At 44.0% G+C, this 16,262-nt stretch overlaps 1 long non-coding RNA gene across 2 annotated transcripts in view; it reads left to right on the top strand.

Moving 5' to 3' along the window:
- The window catches only part of LOC112428566 (uncharacterized), a 43,824-nt gene that overhangs the window by 16,613 nt on the left and 10,949 nt on the right, over positions 1 to 16,262 (top strand). Inside the window, exon 3 of one of the 2 annotated variants that reach the window (XR_003020572.2) lies at positions 284 to 335. This is a non-coding gene — a long non-coding RNA (uncharacterized lncRNA). Of the gene's footprint in view, positions 1 to 283; positions 1,928 to 16,262 lie in introns of those variants that run through there. The other variant, XR_011622360.1, reaches the window with a different exon arrangement.

Below are 16,262 nucleotides of genomic sequence, written 5' to 3'. Positions count from 1 at the left end.
CGGCCTAAAATTTTAAAAGTTGAAAACATTTTCAAAGGTTTATAGTTCGATAGTTAAAAATTTAGACTTTCTCAAATATTATTGAGCTCATAGTTGAAAATGTGGTTAGAGCTAGCCAACCTTTATGACCTCAGCACAGATAAAATGGAAAAAAATCTGGTTGTAATAAAATTATAACACTCACATATTTTCGAGTGAAGAAAAAGTTAAAATGACAACAGCAACAGAATGATTGTGTTGGAGTTCAATTAAGACATTCTCATGTATCTCATACTTTCTTTAGCCCTGACTAATGGATGTGAAACTGCTGGCATGGACACTATCCAGGATGTCCAGTAGGTACTGTCATTTCTAACAAGTAAACATAACAACATCGCAAACAAGCAATAAATCAAAGAAGATGGCTCTCTCTATTTATAAGCACTAAAATGTAACATTCCCCTTTGTAGATTTCTGGAAAGAGTTTGCAGACATAAAGCAAGCACTCATCAGTAAAGTTCTTATTTTAACCAAATTATCTGCCCAGATGGAAGTTTTATTTTGTTTGAGTGGGCATGTGACAGTATCACTCTGAAATGATGGTGCTGGTTCTGGCATATTGCATCTGGAAGAGATGTAATGAGTATTATTGTATTTCTTTGAAAATACATCATTATGCAAAAATTATCTCTTGGAATAAAATTTCTTATGTTTGGTAAAAGTCCAAGAGAGAAGATTTTAAATTCCAAGCATGAATACTATCCCAATGTGAGTTATTAATTAGAAGGCAAGTTTTCCTCATGAGCATTCTGAGTTTAAATATGTTATTTACAAGTATAATAGGCAAATGAAACCATTTAAAAATTAACGGAATGTGTCTCTCCAATTCTATCCTAGCTTGATTCTCTCATGCTTATTTCACCCCCATGAGAGTTCACAGCAAGACCTTGCTGTTTGACATTTCATTTAGTTTCAAAAATTGGCTAAAAGGGAATCAAATCTATGTATTCATACATATGAATGACATGTTTCAGGCCACCCAGTGTAGACTGTTATGGCTCTCTCTCAATATTCATGACTCCAGTCAGGATCATGATGGACATGCCCAAGTTCAGTTTGATTGAAAGTAGCACGAATATAGAAGGACTAGAATTGGGGAGGGGGAGTGTTGAGTCTAGATTTCCTATTACAATTTGAACAATGAAAATTTGATTGTCTTGGATGCTTCTGAAAACTTCCCACCAAAATATATCTAAATAGAACTGGAGTGTGAATTTGTAACATGAAGTGTAGATGTTTAGTCCAAATGCAAAATATCCTTAAAGACCTTATTTTGAAATTCACCTTTTATCCTCTATAATATATGCTTGGTTGAATGTAAAAACATAGATGTAGCACAAATACCAGTTAAAACCATTGCAGTCTCATTCAAATCATTTAGAACAATCAACACTCAAGACTTGAGCACCAGAACAGGAGAGAGGATGAGCTCCTGAGTTGAACTACGTTTAAGAAAGAGAGTTAGAGACCGGTGAAAGGCAGTCAGAGAGATAAGGGGCACAATTGAGAATGGATTACCAGAAGACAAGAGAAGAGACCAGTCAACAATATCAGATAAGTCAGAGAAAGTGAGAAAGGCATGGACATGAGCTGACACGAGGCCACTGAACTTGATGATGGAGATATCATTAGGGCTTGTAGAGACAGACAGCTGTTTCTGAAGAATGAGTTGAGGGAGAGAAATGTCAATGGCTTACAGAAGAGGTGGAGATCAGTTGGCCCCTTTCTAGTGAGGGTTGAAGATGCGAAGGAGGCAAAGAGGAGAGAAAGAAGGAGAGATACAGCCAATTATTTGCATTTTTATATTTGTAGCAAACAACTAGAAAAGATGAAGATAAGTCATTGATAATAGTCTAGTATCATATAAAATACCAGAAAAATGTCTAGCAAAAATATGCAGGATATTTACCAATATATTGATCTCTCCCTAGAGTCAAGTATCAGTATTCTGTGTTCTTTATTTAAACTCATAAGATGATTCTAACATTTATATAGAAGATATACTCAAAAGGAATAATAAAATGATGACAAGAAAGGCAATACATTTTTTGATTACTTTTGGTTTCTCCATAGAGAAAATGGCCATGTCACCTGGTGGGAAGGTGGGAAGGCAACTGCCTCTCTTTTTCCACCTGCAGTAATAACCCAGCTGCCTTACTGATATGTGTCAAGGACATCTTGAGACATCCTTCAATTCCTCAGGCAATTTCTCCATTGAATATAGCCACTATAAGACAGTGCACCAAAATAGATGAGGGTGTAGTCATGGGAGCTTGTTTCCTTGAGAAGGTGAGTCAGGAAGCTCCCAGGAAGGAAGACTTTCTGGGGAGATGGCCCAGTACAATCTAGGGTCAATAGTCTCAGCTACTTGGGAATCACCCTCTGATGTGGCCAAGTGAGGCTTTTAGATAAAAGGGTAGTCATAAGCATTGAGAAAAATACTTTAGAGCTCCATGTGAAAAACAAATCCTTTCTCTGGTGTCGTTTGGGTTTGGCAGTATAGTTATTAGAAATTCTGTCTGGGGCTTCTGTTCTTTCCTGCTCTCGGCCCTTCAGCATATGAAACCAGCATACCAGATGACCACGTATGATCCAGTGTTGTCAAAGGAGAAGCTGAGGAGGTGTTAGACTTCTTGGATGCAAGTGGAGGCTGGAGTTGGCTACTATTGGATGTGCTGAGTGTAGTTCAACACCATCTGATGGTGTCATGATGATACTGGAGGCGGGCAGGGAAGTGCTGGGAGGAGAAGGGTGGGTCCCTGGTGAGGGCTCCAGTCCTGGGCCTGTGCCCAGGGACATAGGTAGGGACAGACACTCCTGCCTTACCGTCCAAATGTTGCATTTCCCAAGACCACCCTGGCCCACCATACCCCATCCTGTGCCTGTAAAAACCCCGAGACACGAGCACAGACACGAGCAGCTGGACACTGAGAGGAACACACCAGCGGAAGAAAACACAAGCGGCTGGATGTCGAGAGGAATGCATCAGCATAAGAACACACCAACAGTGCCGGAACACTGGCAGGCCATCGACTGGCAGAACGACACTAAGTTTGACCAGGATGGTCGGAGGAGAGCCCGGCCACTGAGCAGCCCGACTCGAGGGGAAAACCACATTCCCACTCCATCTCCCTTCTGGCTCCCCCATGGGCTGAGGGCTCTTTCCACTGAATAACACCTTGCACTCATTCTCCAAGCCCATGTGTGATCTAAGTTTTCTGGTACACCAAGGCAGGAACCCCGGGATACAGAAAGCTCTCTGTCCTTGTGATAAGCCAGAGGGTCTAATTGAGCTGGTTTACACAAGCCGCCTACAGAAGGCAGAACTAAAAGAGCACCTTGTAACACACACCCACTGGGACTTCAGGAGCTGTAAACATCCACGCCTAGACACTGCCATGGGGTTGGAGTCCCACAACCTGCCCGTCTGCATGCTCCCCCTAGAGGTTTGAGCAGCGGGCCACCGAAAAAGGCAGCCACACCCGCCGTTGCTCGCCCTGCGAGGGGCACAAGGGAATTTTTCCTTTCAATGAGGCCAAGATTTCTTTTTTTCTTTAGCCAATTAATTTGCTTAATATTAGATAATAATGCTATGTAAACCATATAATGTTAGAATAATCTATTCATACAGTTTTAAAATAACACAGGTAGGATTGATCTTTGTTGCTGGTGCATCCATTGTGTTGCTCTGCTTACAGCGCTGACTGTTCCCTCTCAACCTTTGATCATGCTCAATCTCAGCACATTTGCATCATTCTCATTTTCCGTCTTCTGGCAGATATGTTGATGACAAACCATATTTTAGTCATCCCTTCGCCCCAACAACTAATATAAACCCTGTCCCAGATTGTGCTTAGTAAATCTTGCTGCGTGGCTGAATGAATGAATGAAATCCAAAGCTCAGTACTGAGAAGTAGCGGCTATAATTTAACAAGCTTCTGACTTAAAAAGACTCTCTTCTCTCTGTCCTGTTCAGAGTCACGGTTTTAAAACATCTATATTCTTTATACCTCTGTCCTCCCTCCAAAATCTTGCAGAGAGGAAGGTGGGAGGTCAGATAATGGATATTTTCTTTGCTGTGTGAAATGGGTTAGACTCTCACTGGGCACACAGGCAATCCCAAGACCTTTCAATCACCCCGTAACTATCACCGGGCACGGGAAATACGAGTGTGTTCTTGCCACACACTCCATTTAATGCATGCCTTCCATGAACACTTGCCATGAGCCCAGTTTCTTGCTTGGTTCAAGGAATACAAAGCTGAATAGTGGCGGCCTTCTCACTGAGACCTCCTCAAATCTCTCCTACAAAGCACCGGCAGCTTTCTCATAAAGAACAGCAGAAACTGTGTGTATGGGAGGATGAGAGAGGGAGTCATAGGGGGAGAAAAAGTTTCTGATGGAGTTTTGATAGGTGGCAAGAAGAGAAAAAAAACTCCCTCCCCAAAATGCAGAGGCAAAGAGGAGCCTCATGCTAGGGGGTGGTTAGGGAGTAATTTTATAGTTTTTAAAAATAATTTTAGAAAGACTACTATGGCAAAGAGGCTAGGGCATAAAGCAGTGGGAAGAGAGTAGAGACAACTATACTTCCCCTGCAGGTGTGTGTGTGTGTGTGTGTGTGTGTGTGTGTCTGTCTGTCTGTGTACAAGGGTGGGAGCAATTCTTTGATTCTTTCAGTTCATTCACTTCTCAGCTAACAAGCTAAAAAGTTTCTGTTTCTAGTTTTGTATTTTTGTATCCTCAGGTGAGGTTTCTGCAAGTCAAACCCTTATGGCTGAATTTTATGTTTGAATACATTTTCCCACTTGGCACAGCTTGGCACATCTTGATCTCTACTTTCATTGAGAATCATAACTGTATTAGAAGAAGGAAGACATTTTTATATTTGTAGCAAACAATTAGAAAAGGGGAAGATAATATATATACTTAAAGTGGATGTATTTATATATATTTAAAGTGGATACCATAGGCTCATACACGTAGAAGGCTCTCAATAAACTTGATGGTGGTCCAACCAAGTCTAAAGTTCTTGGTACACATCTGCACAAGTGAGACTCAGAACAGTGAAGTAGGTCCCCTAAACTGACTTAGTTAGCCGGTCCCAGTGCTAGCTAGTGTAAAAATCCAGGACATCCAAGTCCAAGGCTTGCAATACCGCATGGCTTTATATTATTTATTTATTCATAGGTATTTATTAAACACCTTTTATGTGCCAGGCATTAGGCTCATTCATAATTTTTTGACATTGATCCTGGCCGCAATCAGAATGAAAGCGCAATAAAAAGCCACAACTTTATTATTCCATTTTTCGGGGGCCTAGTCTTGCATTGATTACATCCCCACATAATCTCCAAGAGAGATTTTTTTGCTGGCATTATTCACCATCATTCAACTGTAGCAGCATGAAGGAAGCTATTAGTGCATAGGTTTCTGTGGTTATTTGACATAAAATAAATGTCAGCTTTGTAATCTTAGCCCTTATGAAACAAGTGTTAACTAAATTGAGTGAGAACAGCTCACATTTAAATTGCTTCTATTGGCCAGTCCTTCAAAGGTAAAATGAACTCCTCCAAGTCATTATCAATGTTCTCATCAATAAGCAGACACTCTAGCTGGGTACGCAGGGAAGATCTCTGGGTCTTTCAAAGACAAAATAACACACACTAATGAGTTAGAGACACATATTGGTTTGTGACTCAAAAATGTGATTTGTTGTCAGAAGAAATAACAACTAAAGGTGAGTTACTACCTATTCTACAAACATGATTACTCCCAGGAGTGACTTTCTAAAGTTCCAAGAATTAGAGGACTGCTTATCAAATTAAATAAAAATTAAGTATGTTTATAATTTGTTTTCATGCATCCCAGAGTCTTTTTACTATTCTGTTGGCCTTTCTTTCTCTTCACATGTCCATATAAGAGTTCGAAAACTCTACTGCCGATTTCAGCTAGCAACTTTATTTTAATCAAGTGTGAGAATGATTCTATTTCCTGCTACAGTTCAGAATCTTTTTCTACCAATCAAATGAAGAATGAGTTTGCTTTTGCTGTTTCAGGTCATCATGAATGGTCCCAGGTGATTCAAGGCCCACTTTGAATTGATGTTGGTGTTTGGGCCTCCAGCTTCATCCACTACCATGGGTGACCCTCAACCAATCATTGGTGTGGTCAGGTCCTCAGCGCCCTTGCTTCTGAATGGGAACAGATGCCTCTTGGGTTGTAGGAGAGTCTGTCAACTGTCAGCACTCTGTATGAGCTGGGCCCTGCCATCATGCCTCTCCTCCCCACTGTGCCTGCCCCTGAGGGACTCCTCAATACTTCCTCTGTTCCTGCAGGGCCATCACTGAACTCAGCAGAGCACAGACACAGAATTTATATTTCATGAGGGGTGCAAGAAGGTCAGTGGCACTGAGGAAAGCTAGGCTCACAAAATGTTTTAAATGGACTGTAGCCACAGCCAAGACCTGACCAGAAGGCTGTGGCCAGGCTTCCTGCTCCTGGTGCAGCCCCTTCAGGTGAGGCAGAGGACACAGTGGCTCATCACTGGGCCAGAGCCCAGAAAGCACAAGCCTTATTTCAGCTCTACCCCATTGCAATTTTTTTCTCCTGTCCTCTGGCCCTCACAGCTGGGATCACGAAGGTCCCCAATGGCCATGGCGAGATCAGTCCTGTGTTAATCCCCCCTGGCAGGAGTAGAGGGTTTCTTAACCTTAGCACCGTGGACATTTGGGGCAGGATAACTTTGTTGTGGGAGGCTGCCCTGTGCACTGTAGGCTGTTAACAGTATCCCTGGATGCCAGTAGCACTTCCCTAGTTGTGATGACCAAGAATGTCTCTGGTCATTGCCAGGTCTCTGCTGGGATTGACCCTGGGTCAGAATCACATTAGGCATGACGAACGGGACTGGTCTTGTACCACCTCCTGTGCAAATCTGCTTTGGCACATTTGCCTGCTACTCCAGCCACATTAAACTTCTGCTAGTCTCCAAATGCAGGGGCCACCACACACCACTGGCTCTTTACGCCTGCCCTTTCTTCCATGGGACTTTCTTATCTTTCTGGTCTATTTGGAAAACTCATTCTGATTCGATAAGCTCCTCAAGGTGTCTCCACAAACATTTCCCTGATCAGCTCAAGCAGAATCAGTGGCTTATTCCCTTGTATAATACTCCATCAGCCCACAGTGATCCATCATCCTGCAAGGGAAGCCTGCCATGGAGTTCCTGTCCCAACAGACACAGAGGTCCCATGCCGTTTCACTAGAGTGTGATGGGTCCTATGAGAGGAAGGTTCCAGTGCTCCAGGACCCTAACAGTGAGGGTCTCTGTCTGCCAGGGAGCAATGCAGGCCTCCTAAGACAATGGCAGACCAGGGAGATGTGAAAGTGAACAGTGGTTGTCCAACCAAAAGAACAGCAAGTGTGGAAACAGTGTGCTCTTGCAGCAGGGACTCATTTAAATCATTCACATAGAAAATCCGAGTTTATTATAAATCATGCTGCCATAGAGACACATGCACACGTATGTTTATTGCGGCACTATTCACAATAGAAAGACTTGGAATCAACCCAAATGTCCATCAGTGACAGACTGGATAAAGAAAATGTGGCACATATACACCATGGAATACTATGCAGCCATAAAAAAGGATGAGTTCGTGTCATTTGTAGGGACGTGGATGCAGCTGGAAACCATCATTCTCAGCAAACTACCGCAAGAACAGAAAACCAAACACCGCATGTTCTCACTCATAGGTGGGAATTGAACAATGAGATCACTTGGACTCTGGAAGGGGAACATCACACACCAGGGCCTATTATGGGGAGGGGGGAGGGGGGAGGGATGGCATTGGGAGTTATACCTGATGTAAATGACGAGTTGATGGGTGCTGACGAGTTGAGGGTGCAGCACACCAACATGGCACAAGTATACATATGTAACAAACCTGCATGTTGTGCACACGTACCCTAGAACTTAAAGCATAATTAAAAAAAAAAAAAAGAAAAAAAAAAAAGAAAATCCGAGTTTACCGAGCGCCAAATATATCCCAGATTCCATGTGCAGTGTGCATAGGAAGCAGGCCCTAACCTTGACCCTGAGGCACTTGAGACCTGCCCATGCCTTGCTGTGTCCTTTGTCTGCCCTGGCTTGTTTCACTGCCTGGGGATGGGGGCTTCGGTCACAGCCATGCTGGCCATATGGAAACTGTGCCAAGGATGGTCTGTGTTTCTGGTTTCACTCACCAGAGGCATGAGGGTCCCTTTAGCATATGATTTTCATCACTGGGAGGGAAATCTGGGCTGGCAAACAATTTAGAAGTCATGGGGTTGAATAATGCTGCCAACAGAGAAGGAAGTAATGTCACGAATAGATTCGCAGGCGTCAGGATTTTTTTTGAGGCTCGTTCTTTCCCACCCACTTTTACTTTCCGGCCACTGCTATGGAGCAAATGTTCGTGTCCTTCCAAAATTCACATTTGGAAGCCGTACCCATCAATACGATGATATGAGGAGGTGAGATTTTTAGGAAGTAATTATTTCCGGAAGGTGGAGTCCTCATGAATGAGATTAGTGCCCTTATAAAAAGAGACACAAGAGACATGATCTCTCTCTCCACTGTGTGAGGGCTCAGTGAAAAGGCGGCCTTCCATAAACTGGGCAGGGAGGCCTCACTAGGAACTGAGTTAACCAGTACCTTGATCTTGATCTTCCAGCCTCCCAAACTGTAAGGAATAAATTTCTGTTGTTGAAGTTACCCAGTCTGTGGTGTTTTGTTATAGCAATCTGAGCTGACTAAGACACCCACTGGATCACAGTTTAATTGAATATGGTAGTTGTATAAAATTTGAATACTATGCAGCCATAAAAAAGGTTGAGTTCATGTCCTTTGTAGGGACATGCATGAAGCAAGAAACCATCATTCTGAGCAAACTATCGCAAGGACAGAAAACCAAACACTGCATGTTCTCATTCATAGGTGGGAATTGAACAATGAGAACACTTGGACACAGGAAGGGCAACATCACACACCGGGGTCTGTTGTGGGGGAGGGGGAGAGGGGAGGGGTAGCATTAGGAGATACACCTAATGTAAATGACGAGTTAATGGGTGCGGCACAGCAGCATGGCACATGTATACATATGTAACAAACCTGTACGTTGTGCACATGTACCCTAGAACTTAAAGTATAATAATAAAAAAAAGAAAAAAAAATTGTAAATCATAAAAATGTACCACCTACTTGGTGTGTATTTTCACATGCACTTTACAGAAATCCTGTGACGCAGAAAATTTCCCCTTTCAAGTGAAGAAATTGACAGCACAGTGATGAACTTTCTCTAGGAGTTACAGCCAAGAATTGGTGGACTCTGAATTCAAACCTTTTGCTTAGGGCTGCCCCATCCTGCCTGAGTCCCAACAGAGGTCAGAGACACCAGTAGGTGGCCTGAACAGGGGAGCAGGCTGGTCACAAGGGAGCAGCTTTGGGTTCAGCAGTTATGATACAGTTGCTGGGAACTTCTGCCCATCTGGCCCGACTGGTTGGCTGAAATGGCTCTATCCTTGATGAAAACCTGCTGGAAAGAATTAGGAACACAGAAGACATTGCCAAAGGATACATTGTTCAGACCCCTAAATTTGCTGCTCCTCATCCCCTGCCTGGGCATGGATTGAACGTTGATATGTTGCAGTCTCACCACTGGAGAGAAGAAATTCTCAATTCCTGTGTGCCCAGGACTCCCAGGGAGAAGAGCATCTGGGCCTGATGTCCCCCACGGCAGGCAATCGTGTGCGGGTCTGTGGTTACACCCACCCACATTTTCCATGTCACCTGACAAAGGTGCGCTTTCCAGTAACTCATTGCAAAACTTTTGTGAAAGGAAAAACATCTAGTCTGATGTGAGATGAATAAGTTGGTTTAATAAGTATGGGTTATGGAATCATAATAATGGGGGAAGAAAAAAGACAAAAATAAGAGTAGGGCACCTGGAGTTTAAATGCAGGTAAGAATAAAAGCAATTAAAAAGTCATATGTTTTCTCAAAGCTTCGGTCTGTGTCTTGGTGTTTTCAAGGAAGCTGAAGGTACCCTGATCAGTCCGGGGCACACTGGCACAGAGCCAACACATGATGATTCTAGGAGAGACTGCTGTGCCTCAGACTGCTTTCATCACCAGACAGTGGCCCCTTGAGTGTGGGTTGAGTGTGGACTCAGCCTTACTTTCTGCAGGGGTTGGGGGAAAACCAGGCCTAACATCCAGCAACAGAACATTAACTCAGCTAGTGAAAAATGGAAGTGACGTCACAAATGCCGCATTATGAAAGTAGCTATTTTTTAAATAGCTCAACTGCACAATTGCCAAGGCTTGGATCCCTCTCTTAAAGTCTTATAGAGGCCTTGTAACCAACTCCTGGCTAATCTGGGCTGATAGTTGCTGCTTTCCAACTGCCAAGCTGTTAGGGGATTGTTTCCTTTGTTAAAACTCACAGGGTGAGGTGGAGAACAACGTTCATATTTCTGTACTTTGCGCATGCTCCTTGCTCCCTCTGGAACATTCCCTGTTATTTGCCACTTGGCAAATTCTCATTCTTATACACCACCATCTGCATCTCCAACTGAATCATCTCATCCTCAGTGCACTTGCTCCCTTTTTATTCTATTAATACAATGTTTGGTGCAGCCCCATGGTCATTATCATTTGTGCTCTAATTCTGCATTCATGTACATCTTTACTAATAAAAATAGAGAACATCGATCCAGAACTTGCTATGTACCAGGGGCAGTGCTAAGCATGTTGTTCATATTATTTTACCTAATTCTTGCAACAATATTTTTAGGCAGTGCTATCCACATTATCACCACTTGACAGAGGAGAAATTGACAGCTAGGTATGCACTTGCCAAGGGTCACACATATGGAAAGATCAGAGCCAGAATTTAAACCCAAGGAGTCAATGATCTCACTTATATGTGAATTGGAAATAAATGGAACTCATAGACACAGAGAGTAGAATGGTAGTTTGCCAGGGGCTGGGGCTGGAACTGGGGCTGGGACTGGGGCTGGGAAGATGTTGGTCAAAGGGTATCAAGTTGCAGTTATAAGATGAATAAGTTCTGGGGATCTAATGTACAGCATGGTGACTATGGTTAATAATAATATATTGTGTGCTTGAAATTTGCTAAGAGAGTAGATCTTAAGTGTTCCCACCAACCCTCACCCCACACAAAAGGTAACCGTGTGAGATTATGGATATGTTAAGTGGCTTGATTGTAGTGATCAATTCACAGTATGTACATATATCAAATCATCACATATATGCCTTCCATATATACTGTTTCCTCCTGTCCATTGCATCTCAATTGGGCTGGGAAAAATAAAACAAACCCAAGCAGTCTGGCTCTAGAGGTGCGATGCTTTCCTGCCATCCTGTCTGCTCCCAGGACTCTGTGCTCCCAGAGCCCAAGGGGGGTTCAGGCCTTATCCATCTTTGCATTCACGCCCCCTCACCTCTCTCATAAAGACCCTGGTCATCCATCCTTGGATTCACTCCTGCACCTCTTTCAAACATGGAGGGGCATAGAGAATTATGTAGTTGAGAAGCACCTGGCCCCTGTGTGCTTTGATGTCCACACAGTGAGGACTTCTCATTTTATGGTGTGGGCCAAGAGAATCAATCCCAATCTCTTTAGAGTGATTCTCCAGCTTCCTGTTTGGAGGACCAGCAAGAGAATGGGCCAGCAGGCCACTTTGTGTATCTTTCTGACAGGCTGTGTGTGAAATAGCTGGTCCTCACTAGCCTGAAAACCTAAGGGAGGAAGAGTGCCACATCCCAGCTGTGCCCCTGGTGCCCAGCTTGTAGTGAAGCCTTAGAGAAGCTGCTTCCTGCTGGTGTTGCATGTCCACAGCCCATACTGAGAGAAGAGATTGTAGCAGACTGAAGGTTGCCAACGTGAAATCACAGGACGGGAAAGCAAGACATCCCTCACTGATTAAATGTAAGATAACAATAACAACAGTAATAATAGTAAAAAGTGGCTGGATGCTTCTATGCTTTATGTGATGTGCCTAGGGCCTGCCATAGATCATTTGCTCTTCATAGCAACTCTGGGCTATCTCATATTGCTCCCATTTATAGATGAGAAAACTGAGGCTTAGAGATTAAGTAACTTGTCATTGCGCAACAGGTTAGTGAATGGTTGGTCTGATCTCAAATCTTAGTTTTTAGAATAACTAGAAAATATCTTCCTTCATGCCTTTAGTCCATTTGGGCTGCTATAACAAATTACTGTAAATGGGATGGTTTATAAACAACAGAAATATATTTCTTACAGTTTTGAAGACTGGGAAGTTCAAAATCAAGACACTAGCAGATTTAGCATCTGGCGAGGACTCTTGGTTCATAGACAGTGCCTTCTCGCTGTGTTGTCACATGGTGGAAGGGGTGAGGAAACTCTCTGGGGTCTCTTTTATAAGGATGTTGACCCATTCATGAGGCTCCATCCTCATGCCTTAATCATCCCCAGAGGCCCCACCTCCTAATACCATCACCTTGGGAGTAAGGATGTTAATATATGAATTCTGGGGGACACAGACATTCAGAACACAGTACATTCCTTCTACAAGGCCTAACCCCGGGCCTGGTAGACACTGAGGCACACCTATCTGTCCTTGAGAGAACTCCAGCCAAGGAACACAGTGGGGTAAGGCCCCTGGAAGGCTGCTGTCAGTGGACAGGTGCACAGGTTAGGACAGATCTGGGAGAGACGGAGGGCCCAGGAGCTACTGAAGTGATGCCTCCAGGTGTAAGGCCTGGGGGGCCACGTGGAGACAGGTGGCAGAGAGACTGGGAAGGAAGCAGAGCCAAAGCCTCTGTCTGGATGAGGCTCAAGAACGAACAGAGCAACTGGGCAAGAAGGATAGGCAGTGGCCACCCAAGAAGGATGGCAGAGTTCTTAATTTCATGAATGGGGCAGCCCTGAGATGGGAAGAAGCTGAAAGCAGAGGCTGGAAGTTGAGAATCAGGGCCCATCTATTTAGTTTGGACCACAGCACACTTTTGCTACTGTCTAGGTTGTTTTGCCTTTTAATGGAACCAACCTTGAATAAACAGATTTTGTGTACAAAAAAGTCTGGATATCCTCCCCCTTCCTTTTTTTTTTTGAGACGGAGTCTTGTTCTGTCACCCAGGCTGGAGTGCAGTGGCCGGACCTCAGCTCATGGCAAGCTCCGCCTCCCGGGTTTATGCCATTCTCCTGCCTCAGCCTCCCGAGTAGCTGGGACTACAGACGCCCGCCACCAAGCCCCACTAGTTTTTTTTTTTTTTTTTTGTATTTTTTAGTTGAGACGGGGTTTCACCGTGTTAGCCAGGATGGTCTTGATCTCCTGACCTCGTGATCCGCCGGTCTCGGCCTCCCAAAGTGCTGGGATTACACCCTTGGATATCCCTTCTTTAGTAAGCCAGAAGATCAGTCCTGTTGGGCTCCTTCACATGGGACAGCAGTTGGCAGAAGGGTCCTTGCTCCCAACTCTCCCCTCCCCAGAGGGCAGAGTTTCTGCCTCCTGGGCTATGTTCAACCTGCACTGCGCTCCTCACCCAATGGGAGGGACTAATCAACCTGTTTGGGCTGTAGATACTTTAAATTGTAATTTCTGCCCTGAGGCATGGGGGTTTCTAAAGTCTTAATGGAGGGGAATGAAGATCATTGTAGGTGAGAAAATCCAGGGACATGTCCTGGGGATCTTGGCTGTGTCACCTACACAGATACTGAATTCCCCTAGAATGTGGGCAGGAGCAGAGGAGGTGATCCCAATCCCTCACTTAATGTGGGGTAGGTCATTCAGATTGATGTAGGTGGCAAGGATGGATCCAGGGTGAACCACCACATGCCATGTGCTTCGAGGGACATTTTTTTTTTTCATGTAGATGAAAAAGCAAAGCCATTTCACAGTTTACATTCTACTCAAATACAAAAAGAAAAATAAATAGATTTGCTGGCAATCAGGAGTTTAATTGGCTAGTGGGTCACAGTGCGTATAAACACTACAATTGTTTTGTTCCTTTGGATTTTGGGTTAAAAACTGCAGTTTGCATATTTTAGGGACTTTTAGGGATTTTCCAAGGCCAAAGTTGTGTACAAGCCAATCATATTACAATCGTTCTCTCTTTATCACTCTTAAAAATCATTTAATAGAAACTTAGAGAGCAGACTTGGGAATATAATAAAATTTGGCTCCTTTAAATTGAACACATATTTTCTAAACCTCCAATAGATACTTTCCAGAAAAGAACGGCTGTAATATGGCATTTATTGTTACAAAATTAGGCGGACCAAGAGGTCACTTATAATATTTATGAGAAGTAGCTCCAATCACGAATGGTTTCATGCCACTGGTAATATTAGGTAACTTCTTTAGTCCTGACCCAAGTATCAATCACTTCTCTGCTCCATCACCCTAGTCCCCACCAGCTCTGTGAGACAAGTGAGGGAGGGTTCTAGGTATCCCCAGTTTGCAGCAGAGGATACTGAGATCTGATGAGTTGTTTTTCATGTGCACTCTATAAAACTGTGCCACTGCTTGGCATTGCGATGAGCTCCATTCTCTTGAGCTCATCGTATGGTTAGTTAATGAGCTGAGAAGTGGAAAAGTGTGCTGAATCAGGACAGGATGATGCTGGGGAGCAAAGCAGGGTGATGCAGTCCCGTGGCAGGTATGTGGGGTGAGCCAGCCCACACCTGCCATACCCTGATTCTCCACGTCTGAGTCCTTTCTCCAGGGCTACAGCTCACATTTGCGGTTGGCCTAAACAAAGTAAAACAGGTTAGAATGTGTCAGGTCCATAGCTTTACCTGAAGGGAGCTTACAGGAAGTTCCAAGGCAGGGAAGCCTTGTTTCCTTCTCCAAACTCATTCTCACAGTTGTATTGTCATAGGAGTTGATCTCTCAACTGTGCACTTCCTATGTGTGCAGACTCAACATTTTCTAAACTGAACTCTTTTGGAGACGGTGTTCACTTGAGCTTCCAGAATTGTCTCCCAGAAACCCTATGTCCAGAGGCCAGCCAGTTGTCTCCTCTAGACTCCTAGACAGCTGCCCTGGTCTTGCCAGCCCTAGACCATTCTTCATAGATGGATCAAGATGACGCCTTTGCCGTCTCTGCAACCGAAGCTCCTACTTCTCAATTACTTCAGACAAAAGTCCTAGAGTCAGCTGGTGATCCTCAGCCTCTGGAGACATCAGTGGTTCTGACACTTTTCTACAGTAGTATCCCCACTGAGAGGTGAGCAGGCATAATGTGCCATTTTGGGTTTTTACCCTTCAGGGCGGGGCCTCAAGCATGATGTTGCTCTGAAGTTCAGTGTTTTATTTTTAAAATCCCATGTTACTGCAAAGCATATGCATGTTTGATTCAAAATGTAAATTTATTTCTATTTGCAATATTGGGAAACTAAGTAATTCAGATGCATTCTCCTTGGCAAAATATAAGAAACACTTGGCTGGGCACGGTGGCTCATGCCTGTAATCCCAGCACTTTGGGAGGCCAAGACAGGTGGATCACAAGGTCAGGAGTTTGAGACCAGCCTGGCCAACACGGTGAAGCCCCATCTCTACTATAAATACAAAAATTAGCTGGGCATGTTGGTGGGTGCCTGTAATCCTAGCTACTTGGAGGCTGAGTCAGGAGAATCATTTGAACCTGGGAGGCAGAGGTTGCAGTGAGCCGAGATCATGCCATTGCACTCCAGCCTGGGTGACAGGGCGAGACTCCACCTCAAAAAAAAAAAAAAAAAAAAAAAAAAGAAACACTTTATGAAAGGTGTTGGAGGACTAACAAATCAGTGGAGAATAGAAAGCCAACACCCGGGGGAAGAAGTAGACAAGGAAGGCAAGCCAGAATTAGGGATGCTTTTCCTCTTCAGTTTCTGTCAATTCCAGAAGGGTTGGAGGGTGGAGGTGGTGAAGAGCCCGATCATGGCTGGGCACTCCTCCCACCCCAAGCTTGAGGTGAGCTCTGAAAGTCTGGGCCTTAGGGGTGAGGGCAAACTCAAAATGGGCCAGTTATTCCTGGGACTGAAACTCATCTTTGAATCATCTCAGTCCACGGTTGAAATAAAACTGTCTGCAGGTTGCTAGTGTGCTGGCCACCTGCCAGAAGTGGAAGCAAATAATAACTGAGAAAGCAGATTATTGTACAGTCTTTCATATACAATTATAGTCAGTCAATCAAAAA

The sequence above is a fragment of the Macaca nemestrina genome, chromosome 4 (assembly GCF_043159975.1).
Source record: "Macaca nemestrina isolate mMacNem1 chromosome 4, mMacNem.hap1, whole genome shotgun sequence".
Classification (NCBI taxonomy): Eukaryota; Metazoa; Chordata; class Mammalia; order Primates; family Cercopithecidae; genus Macaca; species Macaca nemestrina.
The sequence above is the reverse complement of the archived record's forward strand: the minus strand, read 5'-3'. Positions and strand labels throughout refer to the sequence as shown.